Here is a 13316-nt window from a genome sequence, read left to right on the forward strand (position 1 = left end):
CACTATCACAGAATCCGAGAGCAGAGCCCCCTTAGTCAAACGATAAAGAATAACAATTCAAATTAAACTCGTTTCGATCATTGAAATCCTTATTAATAAAGAAGAGGATAGAGACTAATAGATACTAGATAAACATGGCAAAGAGGCGTGTGCAATCGATCAAGAAAGCGCAGCTGCTTACAAGTGTTGTCCCACGTGACCAAATATGGTACTGTCCTTAATCCCGGACACAAACTCCAAAAAGGTTATGAGATGCAGTGTAGTGTAGTGATGACCTTCAGGGAATCTGGGATGTGTGGTGACTAAATTTGAGCAGGTTTGTGTACAGTTACAGTAGTTGATAAAAAAATCTGGTGATACAGCCAACTTTAAAAAGGTCCATGTGCCCTGGAGTGGGAACGCTTCCATGCAGGGATCTGCATAAGAAGGTGAGGTTCGACCCTCTCCATTATACAAACAATTCAATTGACATTAGGATTAAACATAGTTTGTTGTTTTGGTCTAAACAGACCCTCATCAGACAATGCTCTGTAGGGAACTCTGTCCATTTTTGTTGAGATCTCTTGAAGTAATCAGTGATCTCTCCACCTGGCTTTTCTACTTTCACAACTGTCACTCACTCACTCACTCACTCACTCACTCACTCACTCACTCACTCAAAACTGACAAAGTTTCCTCTCAACAAAATAAGTCTACCCTTAAAGACCAGCTGCAGCTGAGCTGGTGAAATAGTTTGTATATCAGTCATTAGCCTGTGTTGTCTGTGACGATGATGTTGGGTTGCCATGATTGACCTTTACAACTAGGACACACTCAAACACACACACTCACACACTCACAGGGACTGGGACATTTGCTGGAACGGAACAGAAAACTGAGCTCTCCCTCCCACTCCTAATGAGTCTTGTGACATTGGTGTCCAGATAGCAGGCTGAGGCTCCATTCAAATACTTGCGTTGGAGTTTCCCTTGGCGTCACCATCAAGTCTAAACTAATAAAATAGCTGAAGCTATGTGTTCCAACCACATCCCATCAACTGAGAAGGCGTCGGTACTGTTCCTCCTTTTAAGGAAGCACACAGACACAGGAGGCGATGTTAGTTGATGGTAGTTGTGTCGTAGTAGCTAGCGTAGCTGGGAATGAACAGGAACAGAATACAGAAACCATGGTTTACCCTAGCAAATACCTGCTTGTTGCTGCTATCCAGAGACACGGGCTGTGTCCCAAATGGCACTCTATTCCCCTAGGCCTCTGGTCAAAACGAATGCACTATGTAGGGAATAGGTTGACATTTGGGACACAGCCCAGCTAGCCAGAGACAAGATGGGATCCAGGAACAACTTTTGTTTCCGTGATGATCAAAGAATCAGTTTTCCATAATGCTAATAGCCATTGTGTGTCTACAAGCTGCAGGAGAGGAAAGAAGGTAGAGTAAATAAAAGAAAGTCGGCCTAATTAGGTCATAAGTAATGGATGACATATCTGACTGTGCAAATGAAACATCTACAGTATCTACCACGTCCTCTTCTGCTCCTAAGGGACCTTAGGGGCTCCTGAATCTATTTCTGTATCCCTATCCATCACATAATCTGTTCTGAGTCTTACTGTGATGTCACCCATGGGGGAAGCGAGAAATCACAGAATTCAGGGCTTCTTTTCATGCCAGCACATTCAGTTGATTCTAGTATCCTAGTGACTTAGTCATGTCTGCTAATAGACATCTGTTTGGGACATGGTGGCCTTTCTATGTCTCTAACATAGCAAAACTAGAAGGGACAGTTATTCTATTTATATGTGGTATAAGTGCACTGATGGTAAAATGATGTCTGATGAATGACACCATTTTCCAGCTAGGCCCATGTACCAGCTATTTCTAGGGCTACAATACCTCCTTTGCCAACTGGCCTGGACCCTTTATTGTCGACACGGAACCCCCGCCGATCCATCACGACTGGACTGCCGACGTGATCGCCCGATGTGATCTCAACAGGCTATTCTGTAACGATGTCGCTGAAGAACCATCTACTGGCCCCGGCCCGCTAGCTTTTCTGAACGCTGTGTCCCCTGCTCGCCTAGCGTAGTAGTGACTACCGAACGGCACCCTGACTCACCTATTGCTTCTCTTTTGACCCCATGATCACTCGGCTACACAGCTGATGCCCCCTGGACTGTTTCAATAACACGGTACCTCGTTTTGTTTACCTGTCGGCCCCAGCTTTGAACTCGGGTCATGTATGTACCTAACTGACCTGCTCTGCCCATTCATCACCATTTACCCGTTGTTGTCTTAGCTCTTCAGATCAACACCTGTGATTGCTTTATGCCTCTCTCTAATGTCAATATGCTTTGTATACTGCTGTCTTGACAAGTTCTTTTGTTTTATTTCACTGTAGAGCCCTCAGTCCCGCTCAAAATGCCTCTTTTGTCCCACCCCACACACATGGAGAGACCTCACCTGGCTTAACTGGTGCCTCCTGAGACGAAACCTCTCTCATCGTCACTCAAGGCCTAGGTTTACCTCCACTGTACATCCTACCATACTGTCTGTACATTATGTCCTGAATCTATTCTACCACGCCCAGAAGCCTGCCCCTTTTATTCTCTGTCGCCAACGCACTAGACGACCAGTTCTTATAGCCTTTAGCCGTACCCTTATCCTACTCCTCCTCTGTTCCTATGGTGATGTAGAGGTTAACCCAGGCCCTGCAGCCCCCAGTACCACTCCTATTCCCCAGGCACTATAATTTGTTGACTTCTGGTTTCCTGCATGTTAGCATCAGAAGCCTCCTCCCTGAGTTTGTTTTATTCACTGCTTTAGCATACTCCACCAACCCTGATGTCCTAGCCGTGTCTAAATCCTGGCTTAAGAAGGCCACCAAAAATTCTGAAATTTCCATCCCTAACAACAACGATTTCTGCCAAGGTTGAACTGCCAAAGGGGGTGGAGTTGCAATCTACTGCAGAGATATTCTGCAGAGTTCTGTCATGCTATCCAGGTCTGTGCCCTACTTCTAAAAATCCACCTTTCCAGAAATAAGTCTGGAATAAGTAACATATATAATATGCAACAGAAATAAGTCTGTTGCCACTTGTTGTAGACCCCCCTCAGCCCACAGCTGTGCCCTGGACACCATATGTGAATTAATTGCCCCCCATTTATCTTCAGAGTTTGTACTGTTAGGTGACCTAAACTGGGATATGCTTAACACCCCGGCCGTCCTACAATCTAAAATAGATGCCCTCAATCTCACACAAATTATCATGGAACGTACCAGGTACAACCCTAAATCCGTAAACATGGGCACCCTCATGGATATCGTCCTGACCAACCTGCCCTCTAAATACACCTCTGCTGTCTTCAACCAGGATCTCAGCGATCACTGCCTCATTGCCTGCGTCCACAATGGGTCAGCGGTCAAACGCTCCCTAAAACTCTAATCGACCTGGCCTGGGAATCCTGGAAGGATATTGACCTCATTATGTCAGTAGAGGATGCCTGGTTATTCTTTAAAAGTGCTTTCCTCACTAACGTAAATAAGCATGCCCCATTTAAAAAATGTGGAACTAAGAACAGATATAGCCCTTGGTTCACTCCAGACTTGACTGCCCTTGACCAGCACAAAAACATCCTGTGGCGTATTGCATCAGCAGTAGCCCGCAAATAGCACCCGTGATATGCATCTTTTCAGGGAAGTTAGGAACCAATATACACAGGCAGTTAGGAAAGAAAAGGCTAGCTTTAAAAAATAAACATTTGCATACTGTAGCACAAACTCCAAAAAGTTCTGGGACACTGTAAAGTCCATGGAGAATAAGAGCACCTCCTCCCAGCTGCCCACTGCACTGAAGCTAGGAAACAATGTCACCACCGATAAATCTACGATATTCGAGAATTTCAAGAAGCATTTCCCTACGGCTGGCCATGCTTTCCACCTGGCTATCCCGACCCCGGTCAACAGCTCTGCACCCCCCACAGCAACATGCCCAAGCCTCCCCCATTTCTCCTTCACCCAAATCCAGATAGCTGATGTTCTGAAAGAGCAGCAAAATCTGGACCCCTACAAATCAGCTGGGCTAGACAATCTGGACCCTCTCTTTTCTAAAATGATCCGCCGCAATTGTTGCAACCCCTATTACTAGCCTGTTCAACCTCTCTTTCGTATCGTCTGAGATCCCTAAAGATTAGAAAGCTCCCTAATCTTACTACATTTGCACACATCGTATATAGATTTATCTATTGTGTTATTGACTGTGCGTTTGTTTATCCGATGTGTAACTCTGTTGTTTGTGTCCCACTGCTTTGCTTTATCTCGGCCAGGTCGCAGTTGTAAATGAGAACTTGTTCTCAACTGGCCTACCTGGTTAAATAAAGGTGTAAAAAAAAAAAAAAATCGGTGTCCAAAAATACAGATTGAAAACTTGAAATCGGCCCAAATTAATCGGCCATTCCGGTTAATCGGTCGACCTCTAGTACAGTATGCTAAATACATCGGGCTCCTCAGTGGCGCAGCGGTCTAAGGCACCGCATTTCAGTGCTAGAGGCATCATTACAGATGCTGGTTCGATTCCAGGCTGTACCACAACCAGCTGTGAGTCCCATAGGGCGGTGCACAATTGGCCCAGCGTCGTCTGGGTTAGGGTTTGGCCGGGGTAGGCCGTCATTGTAAATAAGAATTTGCTCTTAACTGACATGCCTTGTTAAATAAAAAACATTTACTATTTAAAGCATTCAGATTGTCTGGAACAAATTTTTAGCCACATAGTCAGCGATTGACGACTATATCATGACAACAGCTATAAACAGTAATGTGATGTCTGATCATGTCTGGTGCATAAACCTGTCAGAGAACAGTGGTGGGCTGTCAGTAGAATAGAAAGTTGTCTATAATTCTATTAAGCAATGGCATAGATGTGACATTGAATGGGAAAGGAAATGGTTATCCACAGGGGCAAATTACAGGGGGGGGGTAGTCTAATCTTAGGGAGATTAGAGTGAGTGGCATTTTATTTTTAAATGTTTCTTATTTCACCTTTATTTAACTAGGCAAGTCAGTTAAGAACACATTCTTATTTTCAATGACGGCCTAGGAACAGTGGGTTAACTGCCTCGTTCAGGGTCAGAACGACAGATTTTTACTTTGTCAGGTCGGGGGATTCAATCTTGCAACCTTACAGTTAACTAGTCCAACGCTCTAACCACCTGCCTCTCGTTGCACTACGCAAGGAGACTGCCTGTCACGCAAATGCAGTAAGCCAAGGTAAGTTGCTAGCTAGCATTAAACTTAACTTATAAAAAACAATCAAACAATCATAATCACTAGTTAACTACACATGGTTGATGATATTACTAGTTTATCTAGCGTGTCCTGCCTGACTGAGCATACAAGCAAACAGGTATCTGACTGAGCGGTGGTAGGCAGCAGCAGGCTGTAAGCATTCATTCAAACAGCACTTTCGTGCGTTTTGCCAGCAGCTCTTCATTGTGCTGTTTATGACTTCAAGCCTATCAACTCACGAGATGAGGCTGGTGTAACCGATGTGAAATGGCTAGCTAGTTAGCGGGGTGCAAGCTAATAGCGTTTCAAACGTCACTCACTCTGAGACTTGGAGTGGTTGTTCCCCTTGCTCTGCATGGGTAACGCTGCTTCGAGGGTGGCTGTTGTCGTTGTGTTCCTGGTTCGAGCCCAGAGAGGAGCGAGGAGAGGGACAGAAGCTATACCGTTACACTGGCAATACTAAAGTGCCTATAAGAACATCCAATAATCAAAGGTATATGAAATACAAATCGTATAGTGAGAAATAGTCCTATAATAACTACAACCTAAAACTTCTTACCTGGGAATATTGAAGACTCATTTTAAAAGGAACCACCAGCTTTCATATGTTCTCATGTTCTGAGCAAGGAACTTAAACGTTAGCTTTCTCACATGGCACATATTGCACTTTTACTTTCTTCTCCAACACTTTGTTTTTGCATTATTTAAACCAAATTGAACACATTATTTGAGGCTAAATTGATTTTATTGATGTATTATATTACGTTAAAATAAGTGTTCATTCAGTATTGTTGTAATTGTCATTATTACAAATAAATGTTTTAAAAAATCGTCCGATTAATCGGTATCGGCTTTTTTGGTCCTCCAATAATCGGTATCGGTATCGGCGTTGAAAAATCATAATCGGTCAACCTCTATACTGTATATTATGTGTATTATAGGACAGCATCCTTATTACATTTCTAAAGATGATAATATTGTAGCGATCCTCGCTATATAAGCCATGTTACAATTCCCACCAAGTGGGTGGGAATTGACGTCAGCGACCTGGGTTCACTTCCCTGCTTTGCTGTACTGGTGTCAGAAGTGGGATGGAGGCTATTAGGCCATCGGGAACACATGGCCCAAACATGTCAGGGAGCTGAGTAGTCGAAGCACGGGGACGTGCCTTCCCGTTCGGAGAGTGCAGTGTAGTGACACTAGCTATATGAGACACGTTACAGTTCCCAACAAGTGGGTTAAAGGATTTTGGCAATGATGCCATTTATCTACTTCCCCAGAGTCAGATGAACTCTTCGATACCATTTTTTATGTATGAAGGAAGTTAGAGGTAGTTTTGTGAACCCATGCTAACTAGCATTTGTGCAATGACTAGAAGTCTATGGTATCTACTAGCATGTTATCAGTTACCATAGACTTCAGGTGCTTGTGTTAAAGCAAGTAAAAATGGTGTCCACGAGTTCATCAGACTCTGGAGAATTAGATAAAGGGTTTCATTGCCAAAATCTAGAGTATCCCTTTAACCCTATTGATGCGATGTGTCTGGTGTTTGCCTTTCACATCAGCTTTCACACCCTGCCACGCCAGTTGATAGAATATCATAAACTAAATTTGTGCTAAATGGATTTACAGATTTTGACAGAGGAAACATGATACTATTGGCAATATACAATGTTGCTCTCTATACATGACTCAAGTCTGGAGTTTTAGTTGAATGCTGTGTTTGTATGCATGCTCAACTTGACTTAACGCTTAACTTGAATGCACTTTTTCCCATAAAACAACGGGATAGATCTTAATTTCTCTGGTGACGAGAAACAGTAATAAGCAGACACAACTGTTTCAATCAGCACAATGTGTACAGCTTGCTGTACGGAAGGAGGGTGCCAGCATCTCATCCTTACCTAAACATGTAATTCAATTCACATTTCTAAGCTGACCTTATGGCAGTGAAACAATGAGACAGCGGGTAGCAGGTAACCCAGAGGTTAAGGTCGCTGATTCAAATCAAAAAGCCGGCAAGGTGAAAAACTCTACTGTTCTGCTCTTGAGCAAGGCAGTTAACCCCCAACAACAACTGCCCCCCGGGCACCGATGATGTCAATTAAGGCAGCCCCCCGCACCTCTGTTATTCAGAGTGGTTGGGTTAAACACTGAAGACGCATTTCGGTTTAATGCAATCAGTTCTGAAACTTACTAGGTATCCCCCTTTCCCAATACTGGTGCACTCTGAAGAGAGAAGCTTCAGAGTTTCACTGAGGTGAAACACACTCGCATGATAACCTTAGCTGAGACCTGAAGTCTTGGTTTAGCTCCTGGAGCAACTGCCTTGGCTTTAGCTCAGTTGTTTTACACAGTCTTATGGCACACAGGAGACAAGCGTTTTAACACTGACACAGGTTAGAATACTAAGACACAAAAACACAGACACACATATATCAGAAAGAGACAGCCTTGTGCTCTTTTTTTCTCCAATGAGATTCACAAATCCCTTTCTCACAGTCACTGACTAATTAGAAAAGTGGATGATCTTCTATAGGAGAGAGAGATAGTTGTAGCCAGAAACCATTCCTGGTCCCCAGGAGACAAGCTCATTGTTCATCAGGAGACGATGGCTCAACGGCTCACACACATACACAATGAGGCACTGGCTTTGGTCTCCATAACCACTACCATCTAAGGAATAGGAGCCTGACTTGGCATGTACTCTGCGGCACACAGCTTTTCCACTGCAGGACGTCTGCTTAATGTATGACAAACAGAGTGTTAAGTCAAATTATAGTATTCGCTGCCTGGGTCAGGGTAGAGAGAGCGTACACACACACACACACACACACACACACACATACACACACACACACACACTGGCCTGGGTAAAGCAGATGTGAGAACTTCTCATCCACAAGGAGAGGGGGAAAAATACACTACATGCACACTCTTGACATTCTCTCAACCAGCTTCAAGAAATATTCACCTGGAAAGCATGTCAATTAACATGCGTGCCTTGTTAAAAGTTAATTTGTGGAATTTCTTTCCTTCTTAATGCGTTTGAGCCAATGATGGAGGGGTGGTATACAGAAGACAGCCCTATTTGGAAAAATACCAAGTCCATACTGTATTATGGCAAGAACAGTTCAAATAAGCAAAGATAAACGACAGTCCATTATTACTTTAAGACATGAACGTCAGTCAATCCGGAAAATGTCAAGAAAGCTAAACGTTTCTTCAAGTGCAGTCACAAAAACCATCAAGTGCTATGATGAAACTGTCTCTAATGAGAACCGCCACAGGAAAGGAAGACCCAGAGTTACCTCTGCTGCAGAGGACAAGTTCATAAGAAATTGCAGCCCAAATAAGTTAGACACATCTCAACATCAACTGTTCAGATGAGACTGCTTGAATCAGGCCTTCATGGTCAGATTGCTGCAAAGAAACCACTACTAAAGGACACCAATAATAAGAAGAGACTTGCTTGGGCCAGGAAACATGAGCAATAGGCATTTGACTGGTGGAAATATGTCCTTTGGTCGGATGAGTTCAAATTTGAGATTTTTGGTTCTTTGTTCTTTGTGAGACGCAGAGTATGTGAACGGATGATCTCCGCATGTGTGGTTCCCACTGTGAAGCATGGAAGAGGAGGTGTGATGGTGTGGGGGTGCTTTGCTGGTGACACTGTCTGTGATTTATTTAGAATTCAAGGCACACTTTACAAGCATGGCTACCACGGCATTCTGCAGCGATATGCAATCCCATCTGGTTTGCGCTTAGTGGGACTATCATTTATTTTTCAACAGGACAATGACCCAACACACCTCCAGGTTGTGTAAGGGCTATTTGACCAAGAAGGAGAGTGATGGAGTGCTGCATCAGATGACCTGGACTCAACAATCCCATACCTCAACCCAATTGAGGTGGTTTGGAATGAGTTGGACTGCAGAGTGAAGGAAAAGCAACCAACAAGTGCTCAGCATATGTGGGAACTCCTTCAAGACTGTTGGAAAAGCATTCCAGGTGAAGCTGGTTGAGAGAATGCCAAGAGTGTGCAAAGCTGTCATCAAGGCAGATGGTGGATACTTTGAAGAATCACATTTTTGGGGGGTTACTACCTGATTCCATATGTGGTATTTCATAGTGTTGATGTCTTCACAATTATTCTACAATGTAGAAAATAGTACAAATAAAGAAAAACCCTAGACGTAGACGTATCCAAACTTTTGACTGGTACTGTGTGGTGTAATTCCTAGGTATTTTTTATTTTTATGTTACTGGCTGGCGAAACATCTGCAAGCTAGGCTACTTAAGGCATACTTGCACAGACTTAAATCAACAAAATCCATGGGTTTCAGCTTACTCTTACTTCATGATTGAGGAATGCTCGATTTACCATTTCTTTCTTTTCGCCATCCCGTTTTGTACTGCAGGTCACATATTTCCAATGGGCTCCACTTGGTGTGTGTGTGTGTGTGTGTGTGTGTGTGTGTGTGTGTGTGTGTGTGTGTGTGTGTGTGTGTGTGTGTGTGTGAGCGCGAATGTGTGCCTGTGTGCACGTGCATGTGACTATAACTGGGGTGATGAATGCAGAGAGTGGCCTTCAATTACACGCCTTTAAAGCCCAAGAAAATACTTCAAACAAGTTGAGACTGTCTGTGGCTGCTTTCATATCACCAGACTGGCTTCATGCTCATCATCATGTCTGGAATAAGAGTTCTTACTAACCAAGCTTCAAAAACAAAGAGTCTCTGATGATTCACAAGGTGTCTGAGGCATGTGATCTAGTTTAGCAGTCGAGACCATGGCGCAGTTACAAGGCTAAAATAGCTTAAGGCCTGGAATCAATCAGTAGCGCAGAAGATCAGCGTTATAGCGTGATTTAAATTTAAAGGCAATGTTTCCGCGTTCGCTGAGACTGCATTCACAGTAAACGCTGCATATGTCGACTCAGTTGAAAATTACTTTTAAATTTCAACCGCGCTACAATGCAGATCTTCGGCACTACTGTTTGAATCCAGCCCTAAGTCTTTCTTCCCTTCGAAGGGAATGCAGAAGGCAGTTAGCATCTTTGGTAAATGGATGTTGTAAAAGATGTACATTTATTCTTTCTCTAATTATATTCAGATTGAATAAGGGACAAATAAATCTTGAGAATCTAAAGAATATGAAAATAAACGTTTCTTCATTGTTTCTTAACTTGCTACCAAAAACTCTCCTCCCCTATTTATATCATTTCCCTTGTATCATTTCATTATTAAGCATTATTTAGTCATAACAATCAATATAGCGGTGTCAAACTTTCCCTGGCTGCCACTACTCTTGCTGATTTTTTTTTTATCTGTCTCATCTAATAAAATGATTCTGAGGTAAGTTGAATTAATATTTAGTATTTTATAAAAAGGTATAAATATTATCTAATTAAATGTCTTTAAATGTTTTTATATCACAGCGCCTTCAGAAAGTATTGACACCCCTTGACTTATTCCACTTTTTGTTGTGTTACAGCCTGAATTTAAAATTGCAAAGAAATTGCTTAACAAGTCACATAAGTTGCATGTGTTTAACATGATTTATTAATGACCACCTCATCTCTGAAGCCCACACATACAATTATCTGTAAGGTCTCTCAGTCGAGCAGTGAATTTCAAACACAGATTCAACCACAAAGACCAGGGAGGTTTTCCAATGCCACGCAAAGAAGGACACCTATTGGTGGATAGGTAAAAACTTGAATATCCCTTTGAGCATGGTGAAGTTATTTATTACTCTTGGGGTGGTGTATACACCCAGTTAGTACAAGGATACAGGCGTCCTTCCTAACTCAGTTGCCAGAGAGGAAGGAAACTGCTCAGGAATTCACCCGAGGCCAATGGTAACTTTAAAACAGTTACAGAGTTTAATGGATGTGATAGGTGTGGTTAATTTCTGTATTATAATCATGATAAAAAAGTTAATAGTAGAATTATGGGATAATTACACTGGATGTTAATATAAATGTACATTCTGCCAATGTTGTTAAATTGAGGTTATTTTTACTTTAAGTGATAGGACCAATTTGAATCACTGAGCAATGTCATTCTAAATTTTGGTTGGATAATTAATTGGGTTTTTGATTATGATTTGGAAACTGAATGATTTTTAAAACTTTGAGTTTAGTATGTTAATAACTATATGAGTGAAGCAATTGATGTATTAGGGATTGATTGTTCTGATTGCTGTTATGAACTAAAGTTATAGTTACTCCACAATACTAACCTAGATGACAGAGTGAAAAGAAGGAAGCATGAACAGAATCAAAATATTCCAAACATGCATACTGTTTGCAATAAGGCACTAAAGTACAACTGCCAAAAATGTGGCAAAGAAATTAACTTTATGTCCCGATTACAAAGTGTTATGTTTGGGGCAAAACGTAACTGAGTACCACTCTTCATACTTTCAAGCATGGTGGTGGCTGCATCATGTTATGGGTATGCTTGTCATTGGCAAGGACTAGGGAGTTTTTTAGGATAAAAAGAAACAGTCCATTATTTCTAAGAATAGAACTAAGCAGAGGCCATATCCTAAAGGAAAACCTGGTTCAGTCTGCTTTCCAACAGACACTGGGAGACAAATTCCCCTTTCATCAGGACAATAACCTAAACAAATATACACTGGAGTTGCTTACCAAGACAACACTGAATGTTCCTGAGTGGCCTAGTTACAGTTTTGACTTAAATTGTCTTGAACATCTATGGCAAGACTCGAAAATGGCTTTCTAGCAATGATCAATAACCAACTTAAATATATTTAATTAATTTTGAATTCAGGCTGTGGAACAAAATTTGGAATAAGTCAACGGGTATGAATAGTTTCTGAAGGCCCTGTATACCATTAGGGGAGCCTAAAGATAAATAGATCCACTTGCTTAGAGATAAAATAAAAAAATGTAATCCGTTTTTAATTAATAAAGCAGTCAAATTTAAGGTGAGTGTGTTGGGGCCCTCTTATTTTTCTTCATAGTTTGCTTGATATCTACTTTATTTTTATTATATATTGTTTTACCAAACCTAGCTTTTTTCCCCGCAGCAATTGGAAATTGTACTTAAGGGGTACTAGTTATCCAACGTTACCCTACTGAGTCAATAAACTAGTAGAACTGTGTTGCAATTATCAATTTAAAGAACATACAGTAAACATGGGAAACATTTTATGTGAAATCGTTTCATTTCATACTATGGGGTATAACGTATTATTCTTGAACTATACCCGCAGCCTAGCTTGCAAAAAGCCTCGAATTTCTTTGGAAAATGGGATGCGCACAAAATCATGGCAACTGAGTTGTGGCACATATTCTCGCGTGTGAAATGAATACATGTAAAGTTCATATCTAATTCAAACGTACCTGTCCTGCAGAAAGCCAAGTTCAGTTGTTTCTTTATGTTCGATGTCAGAAGCTTCGGAGAGAGTTGAAACAATTGAGCTTTTATCCATTGGCTATGGTGCAGTTTTGGCTCCTCCTGTCCCGCTCACATTTCTAAGATGTTTAGGCTACATTGGCTATTTCTCTCTCTACTTGTGGTCATCTATGTGTATCGGAGACGGTTGGCTTTTCCTAATAATGAAACGCTCACGATAAAAGCAATAAAGAGTTGTAATGTATTTTTCTTCTACAAAAAAGTAACTATTGCTTTCTAATATGATGAAACATCCTTATATATGTTTCAGTCATTTATCAGGTGTTTTTATCCAGAGCAATTAATCTATTTTTTTTGTTATTTAACCTTTATTTAACTAGACAAGTCAGTTCTTATTTACTATGACGGCCAGGGAACAGTGGGTTAACTTCCTTGCTCAAGGGAACATCCACAGATTGTTTTACTTAGTCGGCTCTGGGATTCGAACCAGCGACCTTTCTGTTACTGTTCTAACGCTCTTAACCGGTAGGCTACCTGCCACCTTATCTCCACAATTAACTTCACCAAAGAATGACAAATCGTGTTTTTGAAGAAATAAATAGAAAACAATATTGAAAGACTTTGGCTGTTCTCAACAAATACTGCGAAATAA

General features: G+C 41.6%; 1 protein-coding gene across 2 annotated transcripts in view; it reads right to left on the reverse strand.

Annotated features, from left to right (window-relative positions):
* The window catches only part of LOC139408564 (non-muscle caldesmon-like), a 57121-nt gene extending 44365 nt beyond the window's left edge, over nt 1-12756 (reverse strand). Inside the window, exon 1 of one of the 2 annotated variants that reach the window (XM_071152642.1) lies at nt 12652-12756. The gene's annotated coding sequence lies outside the window, so the exon portion shown is untranslated. The remainder of the gene's footprint in view (nt 1-12651) is intronic. The other variant, XM_071152617.1, reaches the window with a different exon arrangement.
* Nucleotides 12757-13316: the final 560 nt, after the last annotated feature.

This window comes from Oncorhynchus clarkii, chromosome 1 (genome assembly GCF_045791955.1).
Source record: "Oncorhynchus clarkii lewisi isolate Uvic-CL-2024 chromosome 1, UVic_Ocla_1.0, whole genome shotgun sequence".
In the NCBI taxonomy this organism is placed as follows: Eukaryota; Metazoa; Chordata; class Actinopteri; order Salmoniformes; family Salmonidae; genus Oncorhynchus; species Oncorhynchus clarkii.